At 38.1% G+C, this 26,449-nt stretch overlaps 1 long non-coding RNA gene and 6 other non-coding genes across 7 annotated transcripts; 5 read left to right on the plus strand and 2 right to left on the minus strand.

Annotated features, from left to right (window-relative positions):
* Positions 1 to 4,466: 4,466 nt before the first annotated feature.
* Trnan-guu (transfer RNA asparagine (anticodon GUU)) lies at positions 4,467 to 4,540 on the plus strand. The gene has a single exon. It is a non-coding gene; the product is annotated as a tRNA-Asn (tRNA).
* A 761-nt stretch (positions 4,541 to 5,301) lies between these two features.
* On the plus strand, positions 5,302 to 5,374 carry Trnav-uac (transfer RNA valine (anticodon UAC)). Its single transcript has one exon. It is a non-coding gene; the product is annotated as a tRNA-Val (tRNA).
* A 923-nt stretch (positions 5,375 to 6,297) lies between these two features.
* Positions 6,298 to 6,369, minus strand: Trnap-ugg (transfer RNA proline (anticodon UGG)). The gene has a single exon. It is a non-coding gene; the product is annotated as a tRNA-Pro (tRNA).
* A 2,571-nt stretch (positions 6,370 to 8,940) lies between these two features.
* Positions 8,941 to 9,014, plus strand: Trnat-ugu (transfer RNA threonine (anticodon UGU)). Its single transcript has one exon. It is a non-coding gene; the product is annotated as a tRNA-Thr (tRNA).
* Positions 9,015 to 11,698: 2,684 nt separating this feature from the next.
* Positions 11,699 to 11,771, plus strand: Trnaa-agc (transfer RNA alanine (anticodon AGC)). The gene has a single exon. It is a non-coding gene; the product is annotated as a tRNA-Ala (tRNA).
* A 3,367-nt stretch (positions 11,772 to 15,138) lies between these two features.
* LOC149103003 (uncharacterized) lies at positions 15,139 to 19,889 on the plus strand. The gene is made up of 3 exons (XR_016201945.1): positions 15,139 to 15,699; positions 16,306 to 16,406; positions 19,721 to 19,889. It is a non-coding gene; the product is annotated as an uncharacterized LOC149103003 (long non-coding RNA).
* Positions 19,890 to 22,981: 3,092 nt separating this feature from the next.
* Trnai-gau (transfer RNA isoleucine (anticodon GAU)) lies at positions 22,982 to 23,054 on the minus strand. Its single transcript has one exon. It is a non-coding gene; the product is annotated as a tRNA-Ile (tRNA).
* Between the last annotated feature and the right edge of the window lie 3,395 nt (positions 23,055 to 26,449).

Consider the following 26,449-nt stretch of genomic DNA (forward strand, 5'->3'; position numbering starts at 1 on the left):
ATAGAACGTTTTCACTGTGACGCAACAAAAAAAATCGAAAATCATTTATTTGATTTGTGTTTAGAAATCTTACTGAAAACCCGACTGGAAGAAATATTGGTTGGTAAATTTCGTTGAAGGCACTCTCCATAATTACGCATGTGCTGATGCTTTCAGACTAACAGCGGTAACCACAATGATGGAAAACCACTAGTCGGTCTAAATAAATAGATTTTGCAACATTTAATCTTTTCAAGCTTAAGATCGGCCAGAGGCCTCCTATGAGTGTTCCATGGTTTGCATCAAATACGCGGCAGCGTTAAGTGGGTTTGGTGTCCCGGTTCAAGTCCTCCCATGCAACCGATCCTAGGGCATTCCGCTCTCAAGCTTTGCGAAACTGGTGAGTTGCGCCACCACGTAGGTCGGTGAGAAGGGATGTTCCACTGTGGTTTTTTTAGCACTTTATTTAAGGTTACCGTATACCTTCAGGGGTGTCTCGCGTCCAAGCGATGTAGCGCGTCCGGTTTAAGCTGTAGATACCTAAGCCCCTATATCAAATTAAAGCTTATAGAGCTGGCTATCAAACCATACTAAAAATTTTGAAATAAAATGAATTGTCAATTTTTTCACGGCCACTAAATGCAAGCGTCCTAATCACCTTTTGGAAGCTACAAGTCAAAGCGAATTTTGTTTTTCGCCAATTTATATTTTTCCTCGGTTTCAGGACAAAAAGCGCTAAAAAAGCGTGTCTGCGTTTTTCCATATTCAATTGTAGTAAAAAGTTACAGAACATTTCCGAAATAGGATTTAAAAAATGTGAAGTGATCGTACAAAAATCGCTCTCGGAGAAAAAATATTTCGAAATAAACAATTCGCAGACACGTTTTTGTTTTTTATATGTTAATCTAGCTACTGTCCAAATTTGAGGGCAAACAAACAAATTCCGTTTGAGTTGTAACTCTTTAAAGTGTCTGTTTCAAGCGAAAAAATTTATCCGAGAAAACAGCGCTAAGAAAAATATCTTGCTTCGCAAACAAACTCCGCCCACAAACGCCTTCAACTGGGTTCTCAGATCACTGAGCCAATCAGCGCTTGGAAAATTTACTACCATTAACTCGCGGTGAAATTTACGCGTGAATCTGCAAAAAAACCTTGCGTTTCGCAATGCGCTCAAGGCGGAGAGATAATTTTTCTGCAGCTGGGTTTTTCTTGAAGCTGGTTTGGCAAAATGGGGAAGACGAAAAAGGATACGAACGCTAGAGTAGCTGGGCGACGAGAACAAACAAAAGAAAGCGCGGCAGAGCAAATGTGCATGGATAATATTCCAATGGATCTCAATGAGTTGGACGATTCATCGGTATCGAACTCAACAAAAGAGTCACTGTAAACATCGCTGTTACCGCTGTCGAGTTCCCAAATTTTACACAACCTTTCTCTTCTCTTGACTCGATCTTTTTGCCCGCTTGATGCGTCCGTAGCTTCATCCGCGCGGCCAACTTTCGCTTCTTCACTCATTGATGTATTTTCATTCATTGTGTGCTTTTTCGAACTGGTAAACGGAGTTTTCCGTGGTCCATGTTTACTTATAACTTAACAGAATTACATCTAATACGAAAAATGCTTGGATTAACAATGCTGATTAACTGAGTAGTCAGCCAATTCGTGGTATCCATATCGGTAATACTCCCGCGAAAGTAGTCTCGGTTGATTGCATACACTTCATAGCGCTGTCAATCAAGAGGGAACTTTTACTTCCGGCCATAACGTAAAACATCCATTTCTCCGCCAATATTAGGTTTTTTTCCAATTTTGTTTTCAAAAATTAGAGAAATAAGCTCCGTTAATTAATTTGGCTGATTAAACTAAAACCGCATGCCGTTAAGTATCAGAGTCGCTGGCTTCCCTTGATACGCCGCACATGACGTACCCAGGCCATGATTTTTCCTGACACGCCGCAACGTACGTATCAGGAACATGGCACTCTCCGACACGTCACGTTCTGATCTCGGACTCGTCGAGTGTCGAGGAATTTCACGGCCACGTAAATTCCACGAAATTACTCATTTCACGCAATGAAAACTACCGAGCGTAAAACAACTCAAAACTTAGCGCAGTTCACGCTTTTTTTAAGGCAAACAGAAAGGCATAGGAACTTCAAAAATAGGAAGCACAAAAACTGGATGCGTGTTACAGAAGTGAGCGAGATAAGCTTAATGTTGAACTTGTTGTGAACGATCATCTCCGCTTTCCACAGGCAATGAAAAAAAATCCGAAGAAAGTCTAATTCGTTAATCGGCTTTTAGAAATCGCACTTGTTTCTTTTCTTTTGACTTACGCTGCCTGCTTCGGACGCGACAAACAAAGAAACGAACTGTCGTGCACAATGACCGCTTTTTCTCTTGCCTGATATTATCACAACGATAAAATAAGTCAAAAAATTTATGAAGGCCAAATTTATTAACACATAGAAATGTATTACATAAATCACTCCTCCTCACCTTCTCTTCTTGTCCCGGCCGTTTAAGTTTAAGTTTAAGTTTAAGTTTAATAATACTTTGTCATGCTAGCACAAGTGAATAAATCATTTTATCTTTTGCCAAATTAAATCGATATAAAAGCGAACGTTGCCAATCAAACTTGTAAGCTAATGCTTATTCCAAACGTCGTGCTACTGCGGTGACGAACTCAAATAAATTTGACCCAGTAGTGGTATGACAAAATAACGCCAGTGGTTTCAAACGTCGAATTTAATTCAGTCGCCGAAGATGGGAAGAAGTTTGCCTTGCTGAAGACCATTTTAAATGATAGAAAGCAACGGCAGCTGATAACAGGCTATGAATTCAGTTCGGCCCTGCAAGAGCACGCCGTTTGAAGCCAAGTCGCATGCCCGCAAGTAGCACTGAAAGGCTAATCTAGGCGGGCCATGCCTTAATAGCCGATTACAAAAATATACGTTGTGCAACTGCCGTGCTTAAGTTAAATTAAGTTCTTGAATTTCGTTCGGCACGGCAGTGGCACGACGTTTGGAATAGGCCTAAAGCTCTTACTTTATTGGTGAGAGTCTGGCCGATACTCATACAGCCGGTCAAGTGTTCCTTTGGGCTCCCCCGATGGAAATTGATCTTGTGATAACAAAAGTTACACTCCTCACTCCCGCAAGGTAGCTAATTCCTCATGCCGACAATTTTTCCGATGATCACAAGTTTTCTCGCTAAGCTTCCGAAAAAGAACTCGGCGCTTCTAATAACAAAACGCTATTGTTTAGGTTTAACCAAAGGGCTATTGTTTATGTTAAATCACCAAAATGGACCAAAATGGACCGGCTGACATTAGTAAGTAAGTAAGTAAGTAAGTAAGTAAGTAAGTAAGTAAGTAAGTAAGTAAGTAAGTAAGTAAGTAAGTAACAACTTTATTTACAGAGGGTAACACATAACAGTGAAAAAAACTGACGAACCAGTGGCACTCTATCCTAAGTTAAAAATAAAAAACTATGACATGATTATAAAATAAATGGGAAACAACTTCTAACAGATAATTTCGGGATAACTATATTTCAACAAAAATGTCCTCATCATTTGGGAAAGTACGTTAACAATATATACATACATCTTAAAGAATAAAACCAAATAAGTTTGAACAAAGCCAATAAGCATAAGCGGGTGATGTTCCTCATTAGGCCAAACTTCTGATAACGTTCCTGTACAAAGGCAGTAGTATTTAATAAAAAACGGCACAAGGATAATGTGTCTGGTCCGTTAGCTCAGTCGGTAGAGCGTGTCGAGTTCGACCCTCACACGGACCAACTTTTCCTTTTAAGTAAACCAGCTGGAAAATACTATTTTAAGATTTCTAACTGACTATACCCTGATTTCTCTTTTCCTGTATTTGTTTTGATTAATTTATTCCCCCTCATCGGTTTAAAACAAGAGGACTAGATCAAAATTACTTTAGATTAATATTTTCCTAGAAGTCGTTGGAAATGTTTCCCGGCCAACAGAAACGGTTGGTTAAGTGATATTTGAATCTAGGGTTTTATAGTAGTCAGTTGGAATTGTCTGCCAAAAAAGGAGGCAGGTGTTCCGTTGTTTCATATGGCCGTTGTGACGTCACAAAAACCATCGTAATATTGCCTGCTTCGTTATTATATGTTGTGTTCATTGACAAAAGAGTGTTACAAAGGGCCTCTCCGGGGTCGAACCGGCACCTCTCGCAACGCACCCAAAGCGAGAATCATGCCACTAGACCAACAGGCCAAACATGGTTGAACGTCATTTGACAAAGGTCTTAATCTACTTCTCTCTGTCGAACTGGTTCTATAACACCTGTTTTGTGTTGTCTCATTGGCCAAGACAGTTACTCCCCAACTCCCCCGGTTTTTCGCTTTTCACGTCTTTCGAGCAAGATACAATAATGTAACAGAAACCTTACGCAAGTTAAAATTTCTTGCACAAAATGTGATGAAAATTGTTCAAAATGTTTTGATGGAAGTCTCCGTGGCGCAATCGGCTAGCGCGTTCGGCTGTTAACCGAAAGGTTGGTGGTTCAAGCCCACCCGGGGACGGTTGTCTTTGTTTTGATAATTATTTTCTATATAGTTAGCTTCAGGATTCCATCCATCCATCCTGTTAGCGTAATTTTTAGTTGTATTGCATGTAAGAAGGTCTATTCAAACAAACAGCCACTGCGCGGATGTGATGTGAATGAACCGTTATTATCGTGATCGTTATCATTATTGGTTTTTTGACGGTTGAAGCAAATTTGGCTGTAATTCTTCATAAAAGGGTACAAATTTGCCCGTATCTGAATAATCCAATTAGTCCTATAATTTGTGCATTACTTATGACTTCTTTAATAGTCGACTGTTTGTCTAATTAATGTAATTACATCACCTCACCGCTGCGCGCATTAATCTTCCGCTCCCATAACTAGAAGTTGAAGGACTTGAGCATAAGTGTATCTTTTTGTGGTGTATTAACGTTCATTTCTAAACAGCATAAATTTCCTAAAGTCAATCGTTTAGTTCTTGATTAAGGATATCTGAGACATTTGACGGCTAATATTGGCTTGCTCATTTGACGGTTGACGGTTAATTTTTTGGCGATTTGACGGTTAACTGCACTGAGATTCTCTGGTAACGCTAAAACAAGGATAGCATCGTTTCTGAAAAACTTCAATATTGAGCATCGTGAGAAGTAGGCAAATGTTCAAACTGTTTGCTGTACTTCGCAGACTTATTTTTTCTGTCTTCCTGATGAAAACAACTAGAAACTACGAGTTCCTGATTAGTACACCACTGAGTATGGCAGCTTTCAGTCGTAACAGGTTTCCGTAGTGTAGTGGTCATCACGTCCACTTTACAAGCGGAATATCGACGGTTCGAGCCCGGCCGGAAACACATGATTGTTTTTCCTATGAGACTAAATCTTGCTACCCAACTCTAGCCAGCTCTTACAAAATTTTGAGTCAGCGAAAACAAAACAAAACGAAAAAAACGGAAGATGTTGGCGTAACTGAGCTTATTTAATTTTTTATCCTTCAGCAACTTCATGTTGGGATCGATACCTTAAATAACGCTATCGAGCCATGATCTTAACAAAGCTTATGTCACTGATTGTTAGTGGATTGGTAGCCAGAAATGTATGAGTTTCAGCCGGAGAAACCAAAAGTCTCTCTGCTATAAGTTGACGGTTGAATGCAATTTCTGTGTTAAATGAAAGCTGTCAAATGACCCAAGGACAAAAACCATCGCTTTAAACTTTTCCGTTCATTTTGTTTTGTTCCAGGGTAATTTAAATGGAATAACTACTCAATTTCTTTTTTACGTTTTGTTAATAAGATTTGGCGAAATATAAAGATGATGACATCGACCATTTCATGATTGCATCAGCCCAAACAATCCATAACCTTGACCCCTATTATTGTATAGCCTAATGTGAACATCTTTGAGGGTGTAGAGTATTTTGGCAGGTCGCTTAAACATTTCGCCGGTATCAGGAGAGCAAGGTAATTCCTCTCAAACTATTTTTAGATATAGTAGCCAGTTCTCCGGCGGATAATGTTAGCACGACGGTTGCGTTGATGTTTTCTCTGAGGATGAAAATGCACGTATTAAAGCCGCTCGGGACTCCCTTGGGCTGTGACTAAAATTCCCTTTAAATTGATCTGCGGATTCACGAAAAGTCTAACAGGAAGCGACGGAGAGAGGGAAAGAACGAGTGAATGTCTCATCCATACCTACAATTTGGAAAATACTAGTTTGCTAAAAAATTACTGTTATGTTTATTTTAATTATTATTTGAAAAGAAAAACAATTAATTTGGGCCTGTCCTGGAGTCGAACCCGGGACCTCTCGCACCCAAAGCGAGAATCATGCCACTAGATCAACAGGCCAGACATATGAAAAACTCTTTAGACAAATGCTTTAATCTGCCACTCCCTTAACTCAGCTGGTGTTTTAATACCTGTTCTGTGTTGTTGTAGCAGGAGCCATAATCGGGCACGGAGACCGTAAGTCTTGGGATCCGCGAGCACCTATGATATGGGACTATTTTTCTATTTTTAGAACAAATTGCGCCGTCCTGACGTCATATATCCGCGCGGATCCACGCACATGTCAGGGGCTCTCGCGTGGATGTTGTCACGTTGAGTGATCAAATGGTGAGAGTTGCGAGATTCTCTTGCAGATGTTTCACAGCGATGACAAGGAATAAGGCAGGGAATAAGAACCAGGGCTCTTATGTGTAGTGTTATGCTCTGAGCTAATGGAAAAGGTAAGTTTTGCAGGGTCCAAAATATTACTTCAATTTCGCGCTGTAAATCAATAATATCTGCTCGCGCTAGTTGTACGCGTAATCTTTTGCGTTTGTTGTGTAAAGAAAAGTTGTGTAAGAAAACTCTTTACTCTGGTATCGAGTTCATTTGTGAGTTTCCCAAACAATGCTTAATCATATTGTTTCTGTTTGTTTGGCGAGTTTGCAAAAGTTTTTGAAAGGCAAGTCTGAGGCGTACAAGTAGCTCATTTGCATAGTGCAGCGCATGCACTTTCAAGTCCGAGGTCGGTGTTTTCAATTGTCAACAAATCTTGACAAAAATTTCTTTCGTTGTGTTTTGTGCTGAGATGTTGCAACAATTTTCACCAACGCCAAAAGGCTGCTAATATCATGTGTGTTTCTTTAACATAGTTAAATTTTACACTGCGAAAATAAAATAGACAAGGAGTTTTGATAACTCAACCAACAAAATCGAAATCGTTATTCCAGTTGATTAAAGAAAGCGTCATCGTAACTTTGCTGATTACTAAGCTGTAGCGGCTCCCCTGGCCATTTTGTTTTGTTTTGCTGTCTCTTTTTTTTTTTTTTTTTTTTTTTTTTTTTTTTGCTTCCTCTTATTTTTCTTTTTCTTTACGTGTAATAGTAGGCCGAAGCTTAATAAATAAATAAATAAATAAATAAATAAATAAATTATTTCTGCGGTATTCACATATTTTCAGCTAAGCTTTTAATACGTTCTGAAACATTTATCAACCTTAAACATATTTAAAAATTAGAGATATTATATAAGTTCCATGTACGTTTTCAAACGAAAGTGGGGAAGTCCAATTTGTCATGTTTTACTGACTGTACAAAACACGCATCGGCGGTCGCTCTTATTCATGGACAACAGACAATTTATTGGGTTTTTACACAAACAAAACTGAGCAGCATCCACAGAGATAAACTTTATTGTCACTTATTGGGCCTTGATAAAGCATCAAGCGTTCCTTACAATTCAGGCGAAATTCAAACTTGTTATTATTATTATTATTTTGTTTTTACTCTTCTCTTTACTCTCTTTTTTTTACTCAGGCGAAATCTTCGCAAGCGTGTGACAAGAGGAGGGAAACTTTGAAGTCCTGAAACGGTGCTATATCCAAATATATCCTACTAGTTTTTTTGCGGTGTTTTGGAAAAGCTGTCAATCTTCAACATATGTAAAACTTAGAGTGGAGTGATGTGGAGCCCTTGTAAAAGAAGCTGAGGAACACAACTTGGTCAGTGATATAAAGCGGCACATAACTAAATTCGACACTGTCTTCCTTCACCTAAACTGGAGCATCTTACGACGAAAATACTGAAGTAAACTCCCAACAGACTTGAACTTATTGATATGTGGGCCAACATTAAAGCATCAAACATTTCGGGAATTTCGGACGCCATTTCCCCGCGCTGCATCCGCAAAAATCCTCGCAGCATTGTACACGCGTGTGTCGCACATGATGGCGCAATTTTTTCTAAAAATAGAAAAATTCTGCCATATCATAGGGACAGCCCCAGTACTAGAAATGGCGCGCGCTTACGGTCTCCGTCCCTGATTATGGCTCCTGGTACAAATCAATAAGCTAGAACATTTTACAAGACGCTGTTAAAACAAAGCTTAATAAAATTTTAGACGAACACGAAGACTGACTGATCGAGAATGACGTCAATCTCTCGCCAAAGGCGAAAAAGTCCTTAAACATCCCAGGACACCCCGCGAGCCTCTCCATCATGCTGTCAGAATAGTAATCTCTGACTAATTCGTCCCTCGATCGTCAGAAATTACATATTTCAAAAGCGCAAATAAATTTGTTGCTTTCTCGGCACAAGCTACAAGATGAAAAAAGAAAAAAAAGAACATGCCCGTCTTCATTGACAGACGTCACAAAATCATGAATATCAACAAGCGAACGATTGCGATCAGTTGGTCAAATGTCTGAAAAAAATGAAACTAATTTTATCCCTTATCTGATCAGAATGCAAAAAAAAAAAGCCAAGCAGTGAAACAGACATAGAAACACAATCATTACCCCCACATAATGAAAAGAAAAACACACACACTTCTTAATTTTAACAATAATTCTATTATGAAGAGAACACAATTCTCTTTCCTGCCTACCAGATGTTTCTTTCTCGAATCCATGAAGTCTCTCTCCCCCTCATGTAGGGCGCCGTAGCTCAGTTGGTTAGAGCGCCTGTCTTGTAAACAGGAGGTCATGGGTTCAAATCCCATCGGTGCCTTAGAGGGGTCAAACTTTTTAATTCTCAATACTTTTTCATTACTTTTGCTCATCGAAGCTCCACATATTGTTTAACAGGGAATTTTTGTAAGGTTGTGTTATCCAATAAGAGTGTTATTTTTAAGGTCCACGCAAGGGTCGACTGAAAAAGTACATGACGGTTCATTTAAAGTGCTACTATATATCATGAAATTCGCATCTTTCGTATCTAAGCCATTTTAGCACAAAAAAGTAGACTGTACGAGAAGAAAAACGCTGTTTACTATTTCAAAGATCTCCTTTCGTTCCAAGTGATGACGTCATAAACTCGACCAAATTTTGATCAAATTTCATGAAAAAGATATCTCAGCTAATTTGTAGCAGAAATCTTTGATTCTTTGCGGTAAGATTCTACTAGATGTGCTCCACAATATGAGCTAAACAGTTATGTTACCATGGGAACATGCTGGGGTCCACACCTCCTCGATATTAAAAGCTTTTCTGGCCACCTTTGGCGTTCCAATTTGATATTTGCCAGTGGTGCCTCATCTGCATGATCCAGCAAACATATAAATATGTTAGGTGGTGTCTGTGGCCTTGTTTCATGTTTTTCCAGCTGAAAATCACTAAAATATTTGAATCAGATTGGAGGGGAATGGACAACAGTTAGTTGCCCTGGGAACAATGGTTCAATGGTTTCCACTGCAAATTGACCAAGATAGCTCTATTTATATATCGATATAATATTAAGCTGTCTTTCATTTGCATATTTTACACATTTTTCAAACTTAAATATCTCCGGAACTAATGCAGATATTTGCAAGCGGCAAACGGCGTTTTTAATATTTCGTGGATTTCCATGTGATTGACCCAAAAATTCAAGGAGTAAAAGTTGATCATAGTACCACGTTAACGTGGTTTAGAAATACTTCGTTTTAGGATCACTAGTGGTTCACCGAGGTTTCCGTAGTGTAGTGGCTATCACATCCGCCTCACGCGGAAGGTCGCCGGTTCGAGCCCGGCCGGAAGCATTCTTTTTCGTTTCTTTATTTGACTTTTGCAGTTGCTTTTTTACGATTGCATGTCTCGATTTCTTTATGAACTGTTTTATGGCACCTTGTATTTTAAGAGTAATGATACTGAAGTCATAGTAATCTTAACAAGTAAATTAATCATAATTGAAGGATGTCAAAATATAATAGCAGACTTCGCTGCATCAGTTAAATTATTTAGTAGTTATTTTTCTGTTGTAAGATTATGACAACAGCTTGAACCAAATATTCTCAAAGACGTCCACATATTCTTCCAAAACTAGTAATTTGTTTTATCCAAGACTCTGATTTCATGTAACAACCGTGGGATTAGCTATAATGGTAGAGCGCCCGCTTTGCATGCGGGAGGTACCGGGATCGATGCCCGGATTCTCCATATAATATTATTTTGCTTCAAAAGACAAAGTTCAGATCAACACTGATTTTTTACTATTATTTGGCAAGTTATTTTCTTCAAAATTTTACAAATAGCAGTAAGTCTTTTTCATTGTTCTAAATTAGTTAATGTGGTGTATTTAAATTTCCTTTTTCATTTTCGGTAACACCTGACGAAAACTGGTAACCAATTTTTCAAAATAGCCTCGTCATAGCTAAGGCATCTATACAATAGGGGATTAGCTCAAACGGTGGAGCGCCCGCTTCGCATGCGGGAAGTAGCGGGATCGATACCCGGATTCTCCAAAATCAAGATTTTTGCTACCCATGTTAACATTTTTTTTTTGTCTTTTTGTCTTTTCTGTTTGCAGTTCTTTTTTCCTCATTTATCTGCTCATAAAAAGCAGGAAGTGTGCTATAACTTCCTGCACAAAATTACGTTATTACTCATCATCAGTATTGACTGTTATTCGGATTCTCAATTTTGTCATTGGACAGTTGTTTTTCATTGTTATAGCTTAAAACGTGCATTGAAATTTTCTGTAGGAAACCGTGAATGCACCATATTCTCAATGTTAAGCGGATTTCCACTGAAAATAAATTTGTTGAATGCGATCATTATTTTCTTAAATCTTTAACAAGAGTTGGCTCACTGGTGGCGGAACCCAAGTATGGCTTCTTCGGCACAAGTGTCATGGCGTCAGTAACAGCGCGCCAAAATCCACAGTGGAAAAAATGGCGGCTGTACATTTTACGACAATGCATGGCGTACCTGGATTATCAAAGTAGACATAAAATCGTATCTTTGCAACATTTGTCGCTGTATTACATTAATTGTGTACGCTAGGTTTGAACCTTTAGGAAGTATTCTGCGCGTTTTTCATGAGCGTTTCTTAGGGATTTTGACGCTAAAAACTATTGGTAAATGCACCAGTCGCCATTTTGTTGCCCACAGTGGATTTTTCGGCAAAAGCAAGCCAAATTTGTGTTTCTCTTTTTGCTTTCTTTGCGCGGGAAATGTTTCGTTGTTCATTTAAAAAAGACATTTCCAAGGCAGCAGATATTTATTAAAACATGTTCAAAGAAGGCTTTGTATATGGTAAACAAATCAAAGGGAGAGTTTCACAGTTCAACGCAAGCCCTAGCTTTCGCGTGAGAATGAAGTATCTTTTTCGCTTACTTTCTTCGCTTTTCTTCTTTCGCACGTTCGTTCAGTTCTTTACATGCAATAAGCCAGTGATAAAAAAGAGCCAAAGAAATCGATGCTGTTACGACTTGCGGGGAATTAGCTCAAATGGTAGAGCGTCCGCTTAGCATGCGGGAGGTACCGGGATCGATACCCGGATTCTCCAGATTGTTTTTTTCTTCAAAATCATTATTTTCCCAGATTCAACAACTCTTTCTTATGTAAATACGGGTGTATGTTTGCAATTAAAAACTATCACCTTTGGGAGAACCTCAGTCGGACCTGTGTGGTGTTTGGCTTTTGCTTACATAGCAAAAAATTAAAATCGTGATTCTAGCGGAACATAACACCAGTGAATTAAAGCGTCTGCATGAATAAAATAATAAAATAGCTTTACTTTCTGTCCATCATCATCAAATAGGAACTGAACCTAAAAGACCTAAACCTCGGTATAAATTTGCTAAGAACAGCATATAATAGTAGGCTGAACCTTAGGCTATTTTCGAATCGATGGCGATCTATAACATCAGTCGGTAATTACATTTACCCTTCATATATGAAGCAGTAGATGGCAGTCTGAACACAAAACTGATTCTCGCACGTGGATTAAATGCTCTGTTTGTTTTAATCTTTCGCGCTATGAAATAAATACTAAGTGACATACATACATACATACATACATACATACATACATACATACATTTTATTTGTTATCAAATTAAAATTACAATTATAACATGCCCGCGGATAGCTGAGCTAATCTAGGCGGGTCATGTTTGGACGAGTGATTACGATCGGTGCATTTTCAATTAATTTCTTCTTCCTGGAGAAAGCAAAATTAATATAAAAACTGCCATCGCCGTACCAACTACCGAGCTAGATTAAAAAGTTTCACAAGATTTCATTCTTAATCAAATTCATTTTCCGAAGAACGATTCAATCATTTTCTTTAATTGCGTTTGCTGCCATTTATAGACAACAAAATTGATTACCCCTTTGCATTAAAGGTTGATTGCTTTGATGACATCTTTCAGGAAGGCTTACTTTAATTTGTTACAAGCCATTTGCTTTGGCACAAACTTCAACGTTCAACAGATCTTCAATCGCTACCAAGTAACGAATCTGGGAAAGAAAATGTCTTTAAACATTTCAGGGAATTCTACAACGAACGGGACAATAGTGGAGTTGGTAAAGAAAGCCTCAAATTAGCCTGCGTAGTAGTCTTTTCCGTTTCCTCTTAGCGGGAGAAAGCGAGAGCCAAGGGGAAGTCGCGCGAACGCATGGGGCGAGAGCAAAAAGAGGAACGGGGGGGAGGGGGTGGGGAGGAAAAAAACACTAAAGCACTACTGGATATTATTAACTGGGGTCCCAGCGGAACATCCCCACCCAGAAATTCCTAAAGTACCCTACTCCCCGGGTTTTCAGCAACATGTAGTAACATTATAGACAAAGATAAATTTGATCTAGTCCTTTTGTTTTGTGGCGATCAAAAAAATATATATATCTAAACAGGTTTTTAATTGAAATAAAGGTCAAGAATTAGGAAAAGAGAAATCAGATAAATCAGAAGAAAGTCTTAAGATAGTATTTTCCAGTTCACTTAGTTAAAAGAAATATTGGTCCGTGTGAGGGTCAAACTTACGACCTTGGCGTTATCAGCACCACGCTCTGCCGACTGAGCTAACGGACCAGACACATTAACCTCAGTGCCGTCTTTTATTAAGTTATTGTGCCTTTGTACAAGAAATTGACCATAAGTTGGGTCAGGTGAATATAGCAAAGGCTTAGTGGTGTCAGTTATTTTGATAGTCCATTGGGCGGTGGCCGGCAGATTATTCTTTCTATGAGATACTTTAATATCTTTAACAGATATTCAAATTTGCAAATTAAAATTTGTCTGATAGTTGTAGCTTTTCCGCAATAAAAATTCATTCCACACACTATATATAGCCTCAAGATCAAGTGTATAAAGATATCAATGGGGGTCTTTCATTGAACACTGCCGTGAGCAGCTTCATTGTATCAGAAACGAGCGAAAAAAAACAATGCTTGGTTTGAGTGAAAAGATCAGGTCAGGGTTATTTTCTTCCTCGCGCGCATTCCGAACTGTGTGTTTTGGCTCTCCGAAATAGGCTCACCGAAGCAAAAGTAAATGGTCTGCTACACAAATTTTTTAAACCATGAAAATTTATATCAAACTTTTTAAAAACGGCTTGCTTTGTTTTCCATCTAGTCCTTATCAAAACAGAAAAGGGAATTTTAAACTGCTTTTAAAAAAAGCAGTATAAACATGTTAATAGAATTGCGTTGGTTGTCCTATAAGTGAAGCAAAAAGCTGCGCATGATGAAAGCACTTGTGATTTTCTTCACACCCTGTTTCCAGCGCAGAAATAAGAAGATTGAAAATTAACTGAAGGCAACGATAGCTTTGTTAAGAATCTGCGATGAATGAATGAATATTCCTTATTAAACACGATGGAATTTAAGCTATAAGCTTGTGCTTTCATGTCGATGTTGCGATAACTGGAGAAACCTACGTAAAAATTTTCCAAAAAAATCCACTGTGGGGAACAAGATGGCGACTGGTGCATTTACCAATAATTCTTAGCTTCAATATCCCTAATAAACGCTCGTGAAAAATACACAGAAAACGTCCTAAAGCTTTAAACCTAGTGTACACAATGAATGTAATACAGCGAAAAATGTTGCAAAGATATTAATTTATGCCTACTTTGATAATCCAGGTACGCCATGCATTCAGTGTGGTAAAATGTACAGCCGCCATTTTTTCCCACTGTGGATTTTGGCGCACTGTTACAGAAGCCATGACACCTTGTGTCCAAGAAGCCGCACTTAGGCTCCGCCACCAGTGAGCCAGCTCATCTTAAGGATTTAAGTAAATAATAATCTTATTCAATAAATATATTTTCAATGAAAATCTGCTTAACATTGAGAGTATGGTGCGTTCACGGTTTCCTACAGAAAATTTCAATGCACGTTTTAAAATTATAACTTGAAAAACAAATATCTAATGACAAATTGATTAAAAAAAAATGGAGAATCCGAATAACAGTCAATACTGATGATGAGTAATACAGTAATTTTGCGCGGGAAGTTCTGGCACACTACCTGCGTTTTATGAGCAGATAGATGAGGAAAAAAAAACTGCCAAAAAAAAAAAAAGACAAAAAGACAAAAAAAAAATGTTATGTTGGGTAGCAAACGCATGCGAAGCGGGCGCTCTACCATTTGAGCTAATTCCCCATTGTACACATGCCTTAACTATTGCGAGGCTATTTAGATAAACTGCTCACCAGTTTTCGTCAAGTGTTACCGAAAATGAAAGAGGAGATTTAAATACACCACATTAAAGAATTCAGAACATTTAAAAATACTTACTGCTATTTGTAAAATTTTCAAATACCTTTCCTCTTTAAAGAAGCACTTTTGTTTTTGTGCAGAGAATTCCAAGTGTCTGCTATGAAGCCCTTCTAGATTAAAATAAGACTTAACCAAGTGTTTCTGTCGGCCGGGAACAGGGGCGGGGCAGAAGACTCCTGAAATTTTCGTATAGGCATCATCCAACAAAAAATGACGTCACATCCGGTTTAAACTGCGCTTCGCGGCTCGTTTCACAAAGCGAGAAAATGGCGTTTCGATTACTCGTGGTTTCCCTCTATTTGTAAACCATCAGTTTCGTTTCATTTTATATTGAGTATGGAAGGATGTTGCAGACACATTACTTCGACTTTTGAAGCAAAAATTTCGGGAAAAGAGAAAAGTTTATTATTGTTTTGAAGCAAAATAACGGAGAGCCTTCCGTCATCGTCGGGCGAATTTTGCACATTTGTAAAACTGGTGTTGTTCCGACTTTTGGTTCTTGTTGTTCGTGATTTAGTGATAACAATAAGTGCAATAGCCTATAATGTTAACAACAACCTGGATGAAGTATTGCTGGCCATAGTTTGCACTGTGTACTACGGGAACATAATTAACAGAAGCCGTTTAGCTCCGAAAGTCGCTGTCACCAGAACTTTTGTTACTCTTGGCTCACGTGTATTGGTAGAAGAGACAAGCTGGATCGCATGCTGAAGGTCAGTATCCCACATTCCTACATCTCTCGTTGAAGATTGTTGTTTTCAGTAAGATACAGTACATATGTATCGGTAGTTTGGGGTCATCAGTCTCTTTCTCTTTGGTGAGTGCTTTTAAAACGCCCAGTAAAAACTTGATTCACGGCATGGAAACTTATGCCTCGCTGGATCGAAATTCGAGCAAGATTTTTGAGTTCTAGTCCTCTTTAAAAGTAATTAAATCAATTATTCAAATCCAAGCCATCAGAGGGAATCTGCCATTGAAGCTGCCCTAAGTTAAGGTCCTGTTCATGGACCTTCCCCTTTGAAAATCGTGGGGGTGTTCTTTGAGGCAACACATGTACAGGTCCCATTTGTATGGTCTCGGGTACCCGGGATAACCCTCCCCCTGAGGCAACTTTATCAAGTGTTTGTATGAGAAAATGTAGCCCATGTAGGCCGAGTAAAAGTTGACCCTGCATGATTATTCGTAACTCCTATTGAATAATCAAATGTGCAACTATCCCTCTTTGTTTAAGTTTCCCTCACTCATTTGATCAGAGTGGGTTTTGCTGAGTTAATTTTCTCTTCTTTGATACAAATTGCTGCTTTAAATCTTAAATCTAGGCATTACGTGACACTCGCCATGCTGAGAGTTGTTCCAGTTAGGCGAGCCAAAGTGTTTATGTATACTCAAAGAAAAGTTGTTGGTTACTTTAGCTGCCAAGGTGAGTCAACTTGCCCACCTGAATTGTCTCACCCCCAAGTCTGGTTCGTCATCCTTGTGTAAACGGTTGGTTGAATTTTGCAAAGAAATAAGTGAAAAGTTAGCTCTGCCAGGGTAACTCGGGGAAAGGGTTGTCTCTGGTACACAAGAGCCATTCTATTTTATTTCCATTTTCCCTCTTCCTCTTCCAACTGATTATGCAAAATATACTGTCCAAACTCTTTATGGGTACTGGTGTTTGAGAGTGTCATCTTTATCACTACTGTGGAATGTACCTCACCATAGAGCCACCCCCGTTAACACAGCCACCTAGTTATTATGGCCACTCTATTCTGGCTCAAACAAAATCTCAGTCGGTCATTTTCTTATTTATTAATTATACAGTCAGATTTTTGAGACCTGTTGGTGACCAGATTAACAGAATTCTGGCACATTGTAGGAGTAATTTATATACAATTTACAGCAAGCAACAGGCATCATTTTGTTAGTGAAGTCCCATGCATATATGTAACTCTTGATTATTTTGAGATTTTATCTTTATTATGTCATCAAGGCAATAATATTTTGATTCCTGCTCCAGCGGTAGGGGGGGGGCGGGGGAACTCTCCTCTATGTGCTATATACAGCTGTGCAGCCCCAAAGGGTATGGTTATTCAGCCATTTTGGTCATAAATACTCTAGGGTAAGGCTTTTGCCCTCTAGTCTTTAATTTGTTGTGTTTTTTAGAATAAGCTACCTCAATTTTCATCATTATTGATAAGACCATCAACAAAAGTCCTTCAAAACTTATGTTTAGGGCAACTGTAGCAGTCGCAACAGTCACAAATGGGGTAGGGAAAATCACAGATTATGGTCATAAATAGGTTAAGAGTTTAACTTTTGTGAAGAGGGCTGCACTGACCCCCACCCAATTTTTCTGGGATGTACAAAACACATTTTCTTAGCAGTTACTACAGTCTTGCTTTAGTAAATCAAAATAGTACTTGCTGCCAGGTACTTTATAAATTAAAGTATAACCCCTCCAGAAGCCTTCACAAAGTACATGTAATATCTGGTGCTAACAATTTTTTTTTTGCGGCTGATTAAAATTTGGTATTAAATTGTACTGAACTGGTGCAGATTTAATATACATGATATTTTGTCACACTTAGTTCACTTATTTTAAGATTACTCAGCAGCAACTAGTACCTCTTGTATGACCATGCAGTAACAGTATATTCCAAACAAAAAAAAAGTACATGTATATGTATTACTATCCTGCCTGGAAGAGTGTGTAGAGAGAGCACACAGTGTAGTGCCCTACTGTATGCCTTTTGTTAGGTATAATACTCTTAAATTTAGAAGACTCATATTGATCTTAGAATTCACAAAAAAGTTGATTTCTTGGCAACTCTCCTTTAGCTGTGTCACTTCATAATAAATTAGCAGTTTGGTATGTTGTAGCATAGAACTTTCATTAATTAAGTTATCACATTGGTATCACAGAGGTCATGGGTTAGAATCCAGTTCACACCTAATTTTTTTCAGGCTATAATTTCACCTTTGCGTAAGTTGTGTATAGTACGTTGCAATGATCAATCATGTCTTTATAAGTTGATCAATGTATATATGTCCCACTGACTTATACTTCAACATTTTATCTTAAAGTTTGTTTATTTGTTTTATTGTGTGGTTCTAGAAAATGTCCATACCCACCCCAAGGAGATTACTGGAAATTCCAGGGATGGGGAGGGTCTCAAAAGCCAAACTTTTTAAAGAAATTAAAGTATTGATAAAAATTGGAATTTCCATAGGGAGGGATGGGGAGATCTCTGTTTAATAAATATATTTTCCAAACTCAATCATGTTAGTAGTGTTACTGTCTATTTATTTATTTATTTATTTATTTATTAATGAATACCTGTGAAGAGATAGTCATACATTCTTGCAAATATTCTGGGAGTCTCCCACATACCATTTAGATCATCCAGTCCCCCAGGAAAGTTATGAAATTTATTGTCCAAGTAAACTACTGAACCATGGGCTCCAGTCAGGACAGTGCTATTACGATGCAATTTGCAGATGTGCTACATAATATGAGCTTAACAGTTTTGTTACCATGGCAACAGACTGCATTTCAGACCTTCCCTGATATTCTAGGCTTTTCTGGCCACCTCATGGTCTTGATTAATGTTTTTCAAGCTGAAAATCACTGCATTGTTGAAATTGGGTTAGAGGGAACTGGAAAAGATTGAGTTGCCAATTGGGAACATATTTTTATAGCCATATTAGTGTGTTGCCTGTAGAACTATAAGGCTACCAAGTTTCAATGATCTCTGCTGTATATATGGTCTGCACTTGATGTAATATTGGGTTTGGTGTATGACATCATCAGTCCTCTCATTTGCATATATTTTACACATTTTAAACTTAAATATCTCCAGAATTAATGCAAATATTTGTTAAGGTAAACAGCATTTGTAATCTATAGTGGAATTCTATTTGATACTCCTAAAAATTCTGAATCAAGGGGTAAACATTTGATGATAGTAGCATGCCAAATCATTGAGGTGAATTTATGCTGCTGACATTTACATGTACTGTAAGGTGTTGAAGAGAATTTTGCAGGGGAATTTGGTGTGTTTATTGAATTGCCAGAGGTTGGTTGGCTGGTTTTGTTATTGCTTTGTCATTATCTTCCATGTATTTTTTTTTTAAAGAAGAGTGGTTGGTGGCAAAAGCAAAACTGGCAAAACTGTTTTTAGGTTTTTGTGGTCAATCTATTAGTAGTTGCACTGTCTTAAATTACAATAGAAAAGATGTGATATTATTATGTAAGTTATACTTTGGTATCGTTCATACCAAAATTATAGTATTTTCTGGTTCAATGTTTGCCTCTGCATTAATTTGATTAAACTACTGTAGTTTATTTTTTAATGGAATTTAATTCTGTCAAAAGGGAGGTGAGAATCTGAGAACAATAGCTGTGAACTAGACCAACAAATATACAGAAATCTACCACCATTGCTTTCATGGCTGAGTGGAGATGAATCTAAGTCAGACCGAAATTAGAAAAAAAATTACTGATTTATTGGAGAGTTGAAATGGGATCCTGGCTATGGGTGAGTAGGAATTGGGGCTGAGGGGGGTGGGTGGTGTGCTTGTGAATTTAAGAACCTCTCTGAAAGTGAAAACAAACTGTAGGTTTGAAAAGTTTAAAGCGAGGTTAAAAATTATACTTTAATATATCTTGTTTATTAAGGTGGTAATGAGCATAATGCCCACTTAGGGTGAGTCATTGAAACAATGACATAATTTATGTTTGTCTTTTCTTAGGTGGTTACCTCCTGGCATATACACCCCACACAGGCATACAATGTTATGATTAGATGATACAACCTGCTTTCCCATGTTTAACATACACGTAAGAGTATTGATCAGTGGACCAGTGTACAAGTGTGATTTCTCTACTGATAATGAGAATTATAATAAAGATACAAAGCCACTCTGGTGTGATTTATTTAATTATTGCTTAACGGTAAAGTGAACCAGTTAAACCAAAGGTTGCACTCTGTAAGATCAGGTGAACAAAAATTAAATAGAAAATTTCACTACATCAATTTTATTAATAAATTCTGCACGCATTGCAGGCCTATGATGAGGGAGCATTATAAAGCTCTCTGCACGCATTGCAGGCCTATGATGACGGAGCCTATTATAAAGCTCTCTGCACGCATTGCAGGCATATGATGAGGGAGCATAAAGTATACTTCTCTGCAAAATATAGTTGGTATTTTGTTGTACTGGTAAGAATATAATTTGGAAATTTTTTATGGGAAATGTTTCCATTTAAAAATGTAGCTCAGATGCCACAACTATAGTTCTCCTTTCTGTGGTGTTTTCTTTTGTGGTAAATTGTGAAAACAAATTATGTTGACCTACATGTAAGTTAAAAAAATATACAAGTAGTAGCTCTTCTGAAAAAAAAAAGTTAATTTGTTGTTGTTTCTTCCTGTTCATTTTTTCCTTGAACATTTTTATTTTCCTAACAAGTAGTTTCGCTAGCCATAAAAATGTTTTGTTGTCTCAGACCATTTTCAAGATAAAAAAGTGATTTGTATATAAAATTTGAATTTTTTTTTTTGGGGGGGGGGGGGTGGGGACCTTTTCAGAATTTCCCTACAAAGATCACAAGGTACAAGGGAAGAAGCAAAAATAGAATTTTAAGTGTTAAAACATATGTTTTCATCATCAGTTTGGGCCTCTCTGTGAAGCTGCATAGTATACTTGAGGATCATGTTATACCCATTTTAATCCAAAATACAAATGGAAACTTGCATTGACAATCACTTAATCTCTTGGCACTGTTTTGTTTTTTAATAATTGCCTTTTTTCACAAAACAATAATTTGAACATCTTTGTTTCACAAGCTGGGAGGGGGGGGGGGGGAAGGGGTATTCTACAAAGTTTTAAATGGAAAGGTCTTATCTCAAGGTCCATTACCCCTTACCCTTTTGTATACATTTGTACCATTTTGATAGAAATGGCACCTCTTTTGTCGACCTTACATTGCAAAAGGGTTAATGTACCCCTTTAACAAACCTGTTTAAGAATACTGCATCCCTTTTCTACTCCCTTGGAAAAAAGTTAATAAATAATATTATAGAATCTCTTCATTCTGGCTGAGGAGAGTAAATGAGAGCTTTTTAACAACATTTTAGAACCAGAAGAATGGAATCCCTAAATGACAGATTTTCCTACCCTTTCATACACCTCAACTTGTGAAATCCCTATCATCAATTTTATACCTGAAGCCTGAAATAGGTACTCATCGTGAGCTGAGCCTCCCCATATAGTTCATTACAGAGAGCCTTCCCACATACACAAATCAGGAACTCTTGACAAGTACTGTAAGTAGATGCTGGCTTTAAGACTGGTCTGAGCCAGCTTCTTCAGTTTTTTAGCACAAACTTGTTGCTCTCTGTCAAATTCTAGTACAAAACCTTTTCTTTGCTGATCTGGTCCAAGTTCACAGACACTAGCATCACTCTCACGACACTGACTCTATCAATGTTACTCACAGTCTGATTCTTCAGTTTCACTGCACCATGTTTCATCATCACCCATCATTGTTAGACATGAGTTCATTAGCTTGTAAACTTCATCAGCCTGGCAGTGTCATTGTTGCTATTGCCTGTTCCCAGACTTCCTTTTATGGCTAGGTGTAGGGGCATGAAATTTCACTACTGTTTACAAACAATTTGTTTAGATGGCATATTGAAAGAGATGAATTACTGAAAATTGTCAGTATTGCTAGTGTTCTCTCGTTTCCTTAGGGATTGAAATATCTTGATGTAAGATTACAAAGAGAAAGCACACTGAAATATAATGCACAACTTTTTAGTAACCTTTCAAAATGGGTTGCCAATATGACAGGGATTAATAGATGAGGAACTTGGTCTGCAAACAGGGCAAATGAGAGGGTTTGAAGAAATTAAAGGTGCATGCTTGACCTCAGTTGGGGGGGGGGGGGTATTGGAACTTAGCGCTGCTGACGTCAAACACTGTTGAAACGGAAAAATAAATTTGATTATAAATGAGAGACAACCACGACATGTCCAAATTACTTAATCGCCGTTAAAACTAATCCACCTGGTTTTTTTTAAGGGGTTCACGGCCTGCCTGTAACGAAGCGTTTATCAATTAAGGGATTGCTTAGGGAAAACATATCTTGTTTAAGGTTCTTAACCAATCGTAACATATTTTATGGCATCAGTTTGAGTCATGAGCAAACACACGAGTTTGTGTTAGTGTCGATCGGCAAGAAAGTTATGCAAAGCGCGTTATGTGTGTGGGTCTATTCTTGCAGTGATACGATTAACAGCACTCAAGTACTCTCGAGTGTTTGGCAACAGTAAATTTTAAAAAAGGCGCTTCTGTTAATAAGGTTCCCCCATGTCTAGAAACCTGTCATTGTGCATTTTTCTTAGTGTAATGCCTACCTAAGAGAATAGGATATTTGAATTGAGTGCAACTTACCTAGAATTCATTATCTCCACACAAACGATGACTCCTGTGGAATTCAGCGAGGAAGAAATGGCGACATTTCGTAAAAAACACGCCTTCAAAACAGCGTGTTTTTGAATAAATAATTACCCTGTCCTTCAAACAAACTGATATGACGAGGAAGAAGACAAAATTTTGTTTATCGTGGCCAAATAAAACGTTAAAAATATCCGGCCGATTGCAAAATATTACCATTTTACTTACTGAGAAAACGATTATGCCATGTTCAAATTTGATTTTGCCGCTCAGCGCTCTTTTTTACCGGATTTGACGTCATTTTTTGTTGGATGATTCAGATACACAAAAAGTGCCAGGCGTCGCAGAGTGTTCTCCCCCGCCCCTGGCCGGGAAACATTTCCAACGACTCCTAGGAAAATATTAATCTAAAGTAATTTTGATCTAGTCCTCTTGTTTTGAAATGATCAGGGGGAAGTAACTAATGAAAAAAAAAAAGGAAAAGAGAAATCACAGTACAGTCAGTTACAAATCTTAAAATGGTATTTTCCATGTGGTTTACTTAAAAGGAAAAGTTGGTCCGTGTGAGGGTCGAACTCACGACCTTGGCGTTATCAGCACCACGCTCTACCGACTGAGCTAACGGACCAGACAAATTAGTCTCGGTGCCGTTTTTTAAGTATTACTGCCTTTGTACAACGTTTGTACAACGTTATCAGAAGTTTGGCCTAATGAGGAACAGCACCCGCTTATTGGCTTTGTTCAAACTGATTTGATTTTATTCTTTAAGATGTATGTATATATTGTTAACGTGCTTTCTCAAATGATGAGGACATTTTTGTTGAAATATAGTTATCCCGAAATTATTTATTCGCAGTTGTTTCTTGTATACTTTCTAATAATGTCTGGTCAATATCAGTAGCATATGTTCTAAATAACAAGGAACTAGAATGAAAAGCAACATATTTTATTAAATGATCTGTTTTTCTAAAATGAAATTCTAAGTAAATTGTTTAGAAAAAAGCTTAAAACTAATTACCAGGTCATGCCTCAAACATTGGTTTTTCAAAAGTTATAGCAACTTGTATATTGAACTAAATGCTTACGCTTTGGGGAATTAGCTCAAATGGTACAGCGCCCGCTTAGCATGCGGGAGGTACCGGTATAGATACCCGGATTCTCCAGCAGTCTTTATTTTACTAGCTAATATGAAGCTTTAATTCTTTTTGAACGCAGATTTTTTTCGGACCGTTGTTGTACAAATAACAGTTTGTAAACTTTTTATTTGGATAATCTAGCTATTAGAGAAGATGCGAATACTCCTATTAATGAATTTTCCGCTGTCCCTCTAAAACAACGTGGACTTCAATCGACCAGCGGTAAAGGAGCAATACCCGAAGCACCTTTCGGTATTGGCGCGGTGTACGCTTTCAGTTACGCTTTTGTAAATCATTGGGATGAGGCAAAAACCACAACACAGGAGACTTATAACATCGGCAGCCGCTAGATTTGCCAATAAATAATTCTGAGTGGTTTGAAGCGACTGGGTTCTCTTGATTATTAACAGGACGGAAATATTTCCATCGATTCCAACTCCGATAACTACTGACGCTGACAAACAAATCAAAAACTTGTCGATCGTAAAATAAAGTTTTCCATTTCAGGCTACCCTGCGTAGCAGTCTTTTCCGTTTCCTTTCATGTAAGCGGGAATCGCGCGAGGGCACGGGGACAGAGGTAACAAAAAATTAGTGGCAGGGGGCGGGGCAGGGAGAAAATCGTACAAATTCCCTCCATGGAAGTCTCCGTGGCGCAATCGGCTAGCGCGTTCGGCTGTTAACCGAAAAGTTGGTGGTTCAAGTCCACCCGGGGACGATTCTTTCTGTTTTGATAATTGTTCTCTATATAGTTAGCGTCAAGAGTCCATCCTGTTAGCTTCATTTTTAGTTGTATTGCATGTTAGTAGGTCTTCTCAAACATACAGTCACTGCGCGGATGTGATGTGAATAAACCGTTATTATCGCGATCGTTATCATTATTGGTTTTTTGACGGTTGAAGCAAATGTGGCTGTAATTTTTCATAAAAGGGTACAAAATTTGTCCATATTTAAACAATCCAATTAGTAATATAATATGTGCAAAGTCAGTCAATCATAATCCAGAATTTCGATGTGTAATTTGCACTGGTGTTACACTTTTTGCACTGGTGTTACACTTGGACTGCACTGCTCTTAGCCAATCAGAATCGAGTAATTTTTTCTTGGTATTATTAACGTAATTACATCACCTTTATTACCGCCGCGCGCATTAATCGCCTGCTCCCGTGACTAGAAGTTGAAGGACTTGAACATAAGCATACTTTTTGTGATATATTAAAACGTTGCTTTATAAACAGCATATATTGCCCCTAGACAATCGTTTACTTCTTAATTAAGGATATCTGAGACATTTGACGGCTATTATTGGCTTGCTCATTCGACGGTTGACGGTAAAAATATTGCGGTTTTGACGGTTGACGGTTAATGTTTTGGCAATTTGACGGTTAACCCCATTGAGATCCTCTGCCTAACGCTAAAACAAGGACAGCGTTTGTTTTTGTGTTAAATGTCAATTTCGACTTTTGTATTCTCCAAAGACAAAACCATCGTTTTAAACTTTTCCATTCTTTTTGTTGTGTTCCAGGGTATTTTAAATGGAGTAATTAATCAATTTCTTTTATACGTTTTGCTAATAAGATTTGGCGAAAAAGAGAGATGATGACATTGACCAATCCATTCCACGCAATCCATAATCTTAACCCCTATTATCGTATAGCATGATGAGAACATCTTTGAGGGTGAACAATATTTTGGCAGGTTGCTTAAACAATTCGCCGGTGTCTGGAGAGGATGAAGAGTGAGCCACGTCATGCATCAACTGCGCGCGCTAAGTACTAAAATGAACAATGACAGGGCAGATGGCCACTTTAACGAGCTTGCTGACCCCTACTTTTCTTTCCAGAAACAGATTTTATTTACAATTATCTCCACATTGTCCAAAAATAAACAGAAAATCAAGGTAGGAAGTTAAAGAAAACAAAAACAAGAAAAAATGATCTTTGCTAGCAATAAAGATAGAAACTTAAAAAAAGAAAAAAAGGTAGGAAGCCGGCAGTTAAAAAAAAGAATTAAGACTTCTCTCCACGGGACGTCGAATCCTGCCATCTTGTGGCTACAAGGCGCGTGAACCTATAGTCGCTAAATGCGAACTTGTTCTTTAAGGAACCTCACCAGTTGACTAAATTCACTTAATAGCCCCACTTAAACAATATTTCGCAGAGAAAAGTTCACATCAAACTTGGAATTAATACCATGTTTTTCCATGTTGAGATTCGTGTAAATGTTGTTGCACAATGTGTAAACTTATCTGAGAACAGTTGCGGGGCCCCAACGAAGAACACCGTTGATGAAGTATGCTCCCTGGTAAACATTCATTATTATGGTTATTGTTCTGTGTAGTCGTGTAGTTACCAGTCCAACTCTGCTGATTATTTTTCTGCGTCCCGTCAATAAAGCAAGATCAGGAGCTCATGACCCGGAGCGTCCATCTCCCATACCAACCCTAGGATTCAACCCTTTCTCGTATCTTTCTATTTTTAGAGTCTGACCTCTTGGAGTTTTCGCACCCCGCCTTTCAAACGCCCAATCAAAGCCCAGGTGGTCCCTGAGGGACCCCTAAGAGGTACCAATTCTAAAACGACACATTATCTCCTGTCATAATTTTTTGAGCTCAATACGCTAAAAGGAACCACGAAAGCTGCCGCTGTGGACCTTTTGAGGTTGAACACACTAAGAGGTATTAAGCTATCTTAGTACTGCTGGAAATTACCAAGCGTGAAAGTGGACATGTGATCAACTTAGTACTACATGTATTTACAATGTTTTATTTAAATTTTTTTTTTCTTTTTATTTAGCAAACAGGAGGTCATGGGTTCAAATCTCATCGGTGCTTCACAGATGTTGCACTTTTTAATTTGTTATTACTTTTTAAAATTGGTCAACGAAGC

Source organism: Orbicella faveolata, unplaced genomic scaffold, assembly GCF_042242905.1.
Source record: "Orbicella faveolata isolate gen_17 unplaced genomic scaffold, um_ofav_v1 contig_35, whole genome shotgun sequence".
NCBI lineage: Eukaryota > Metazoa > Cnidaria > Anthozoa > Scleractinia > Merulinidae > Orbicella > Orbicella faveolata.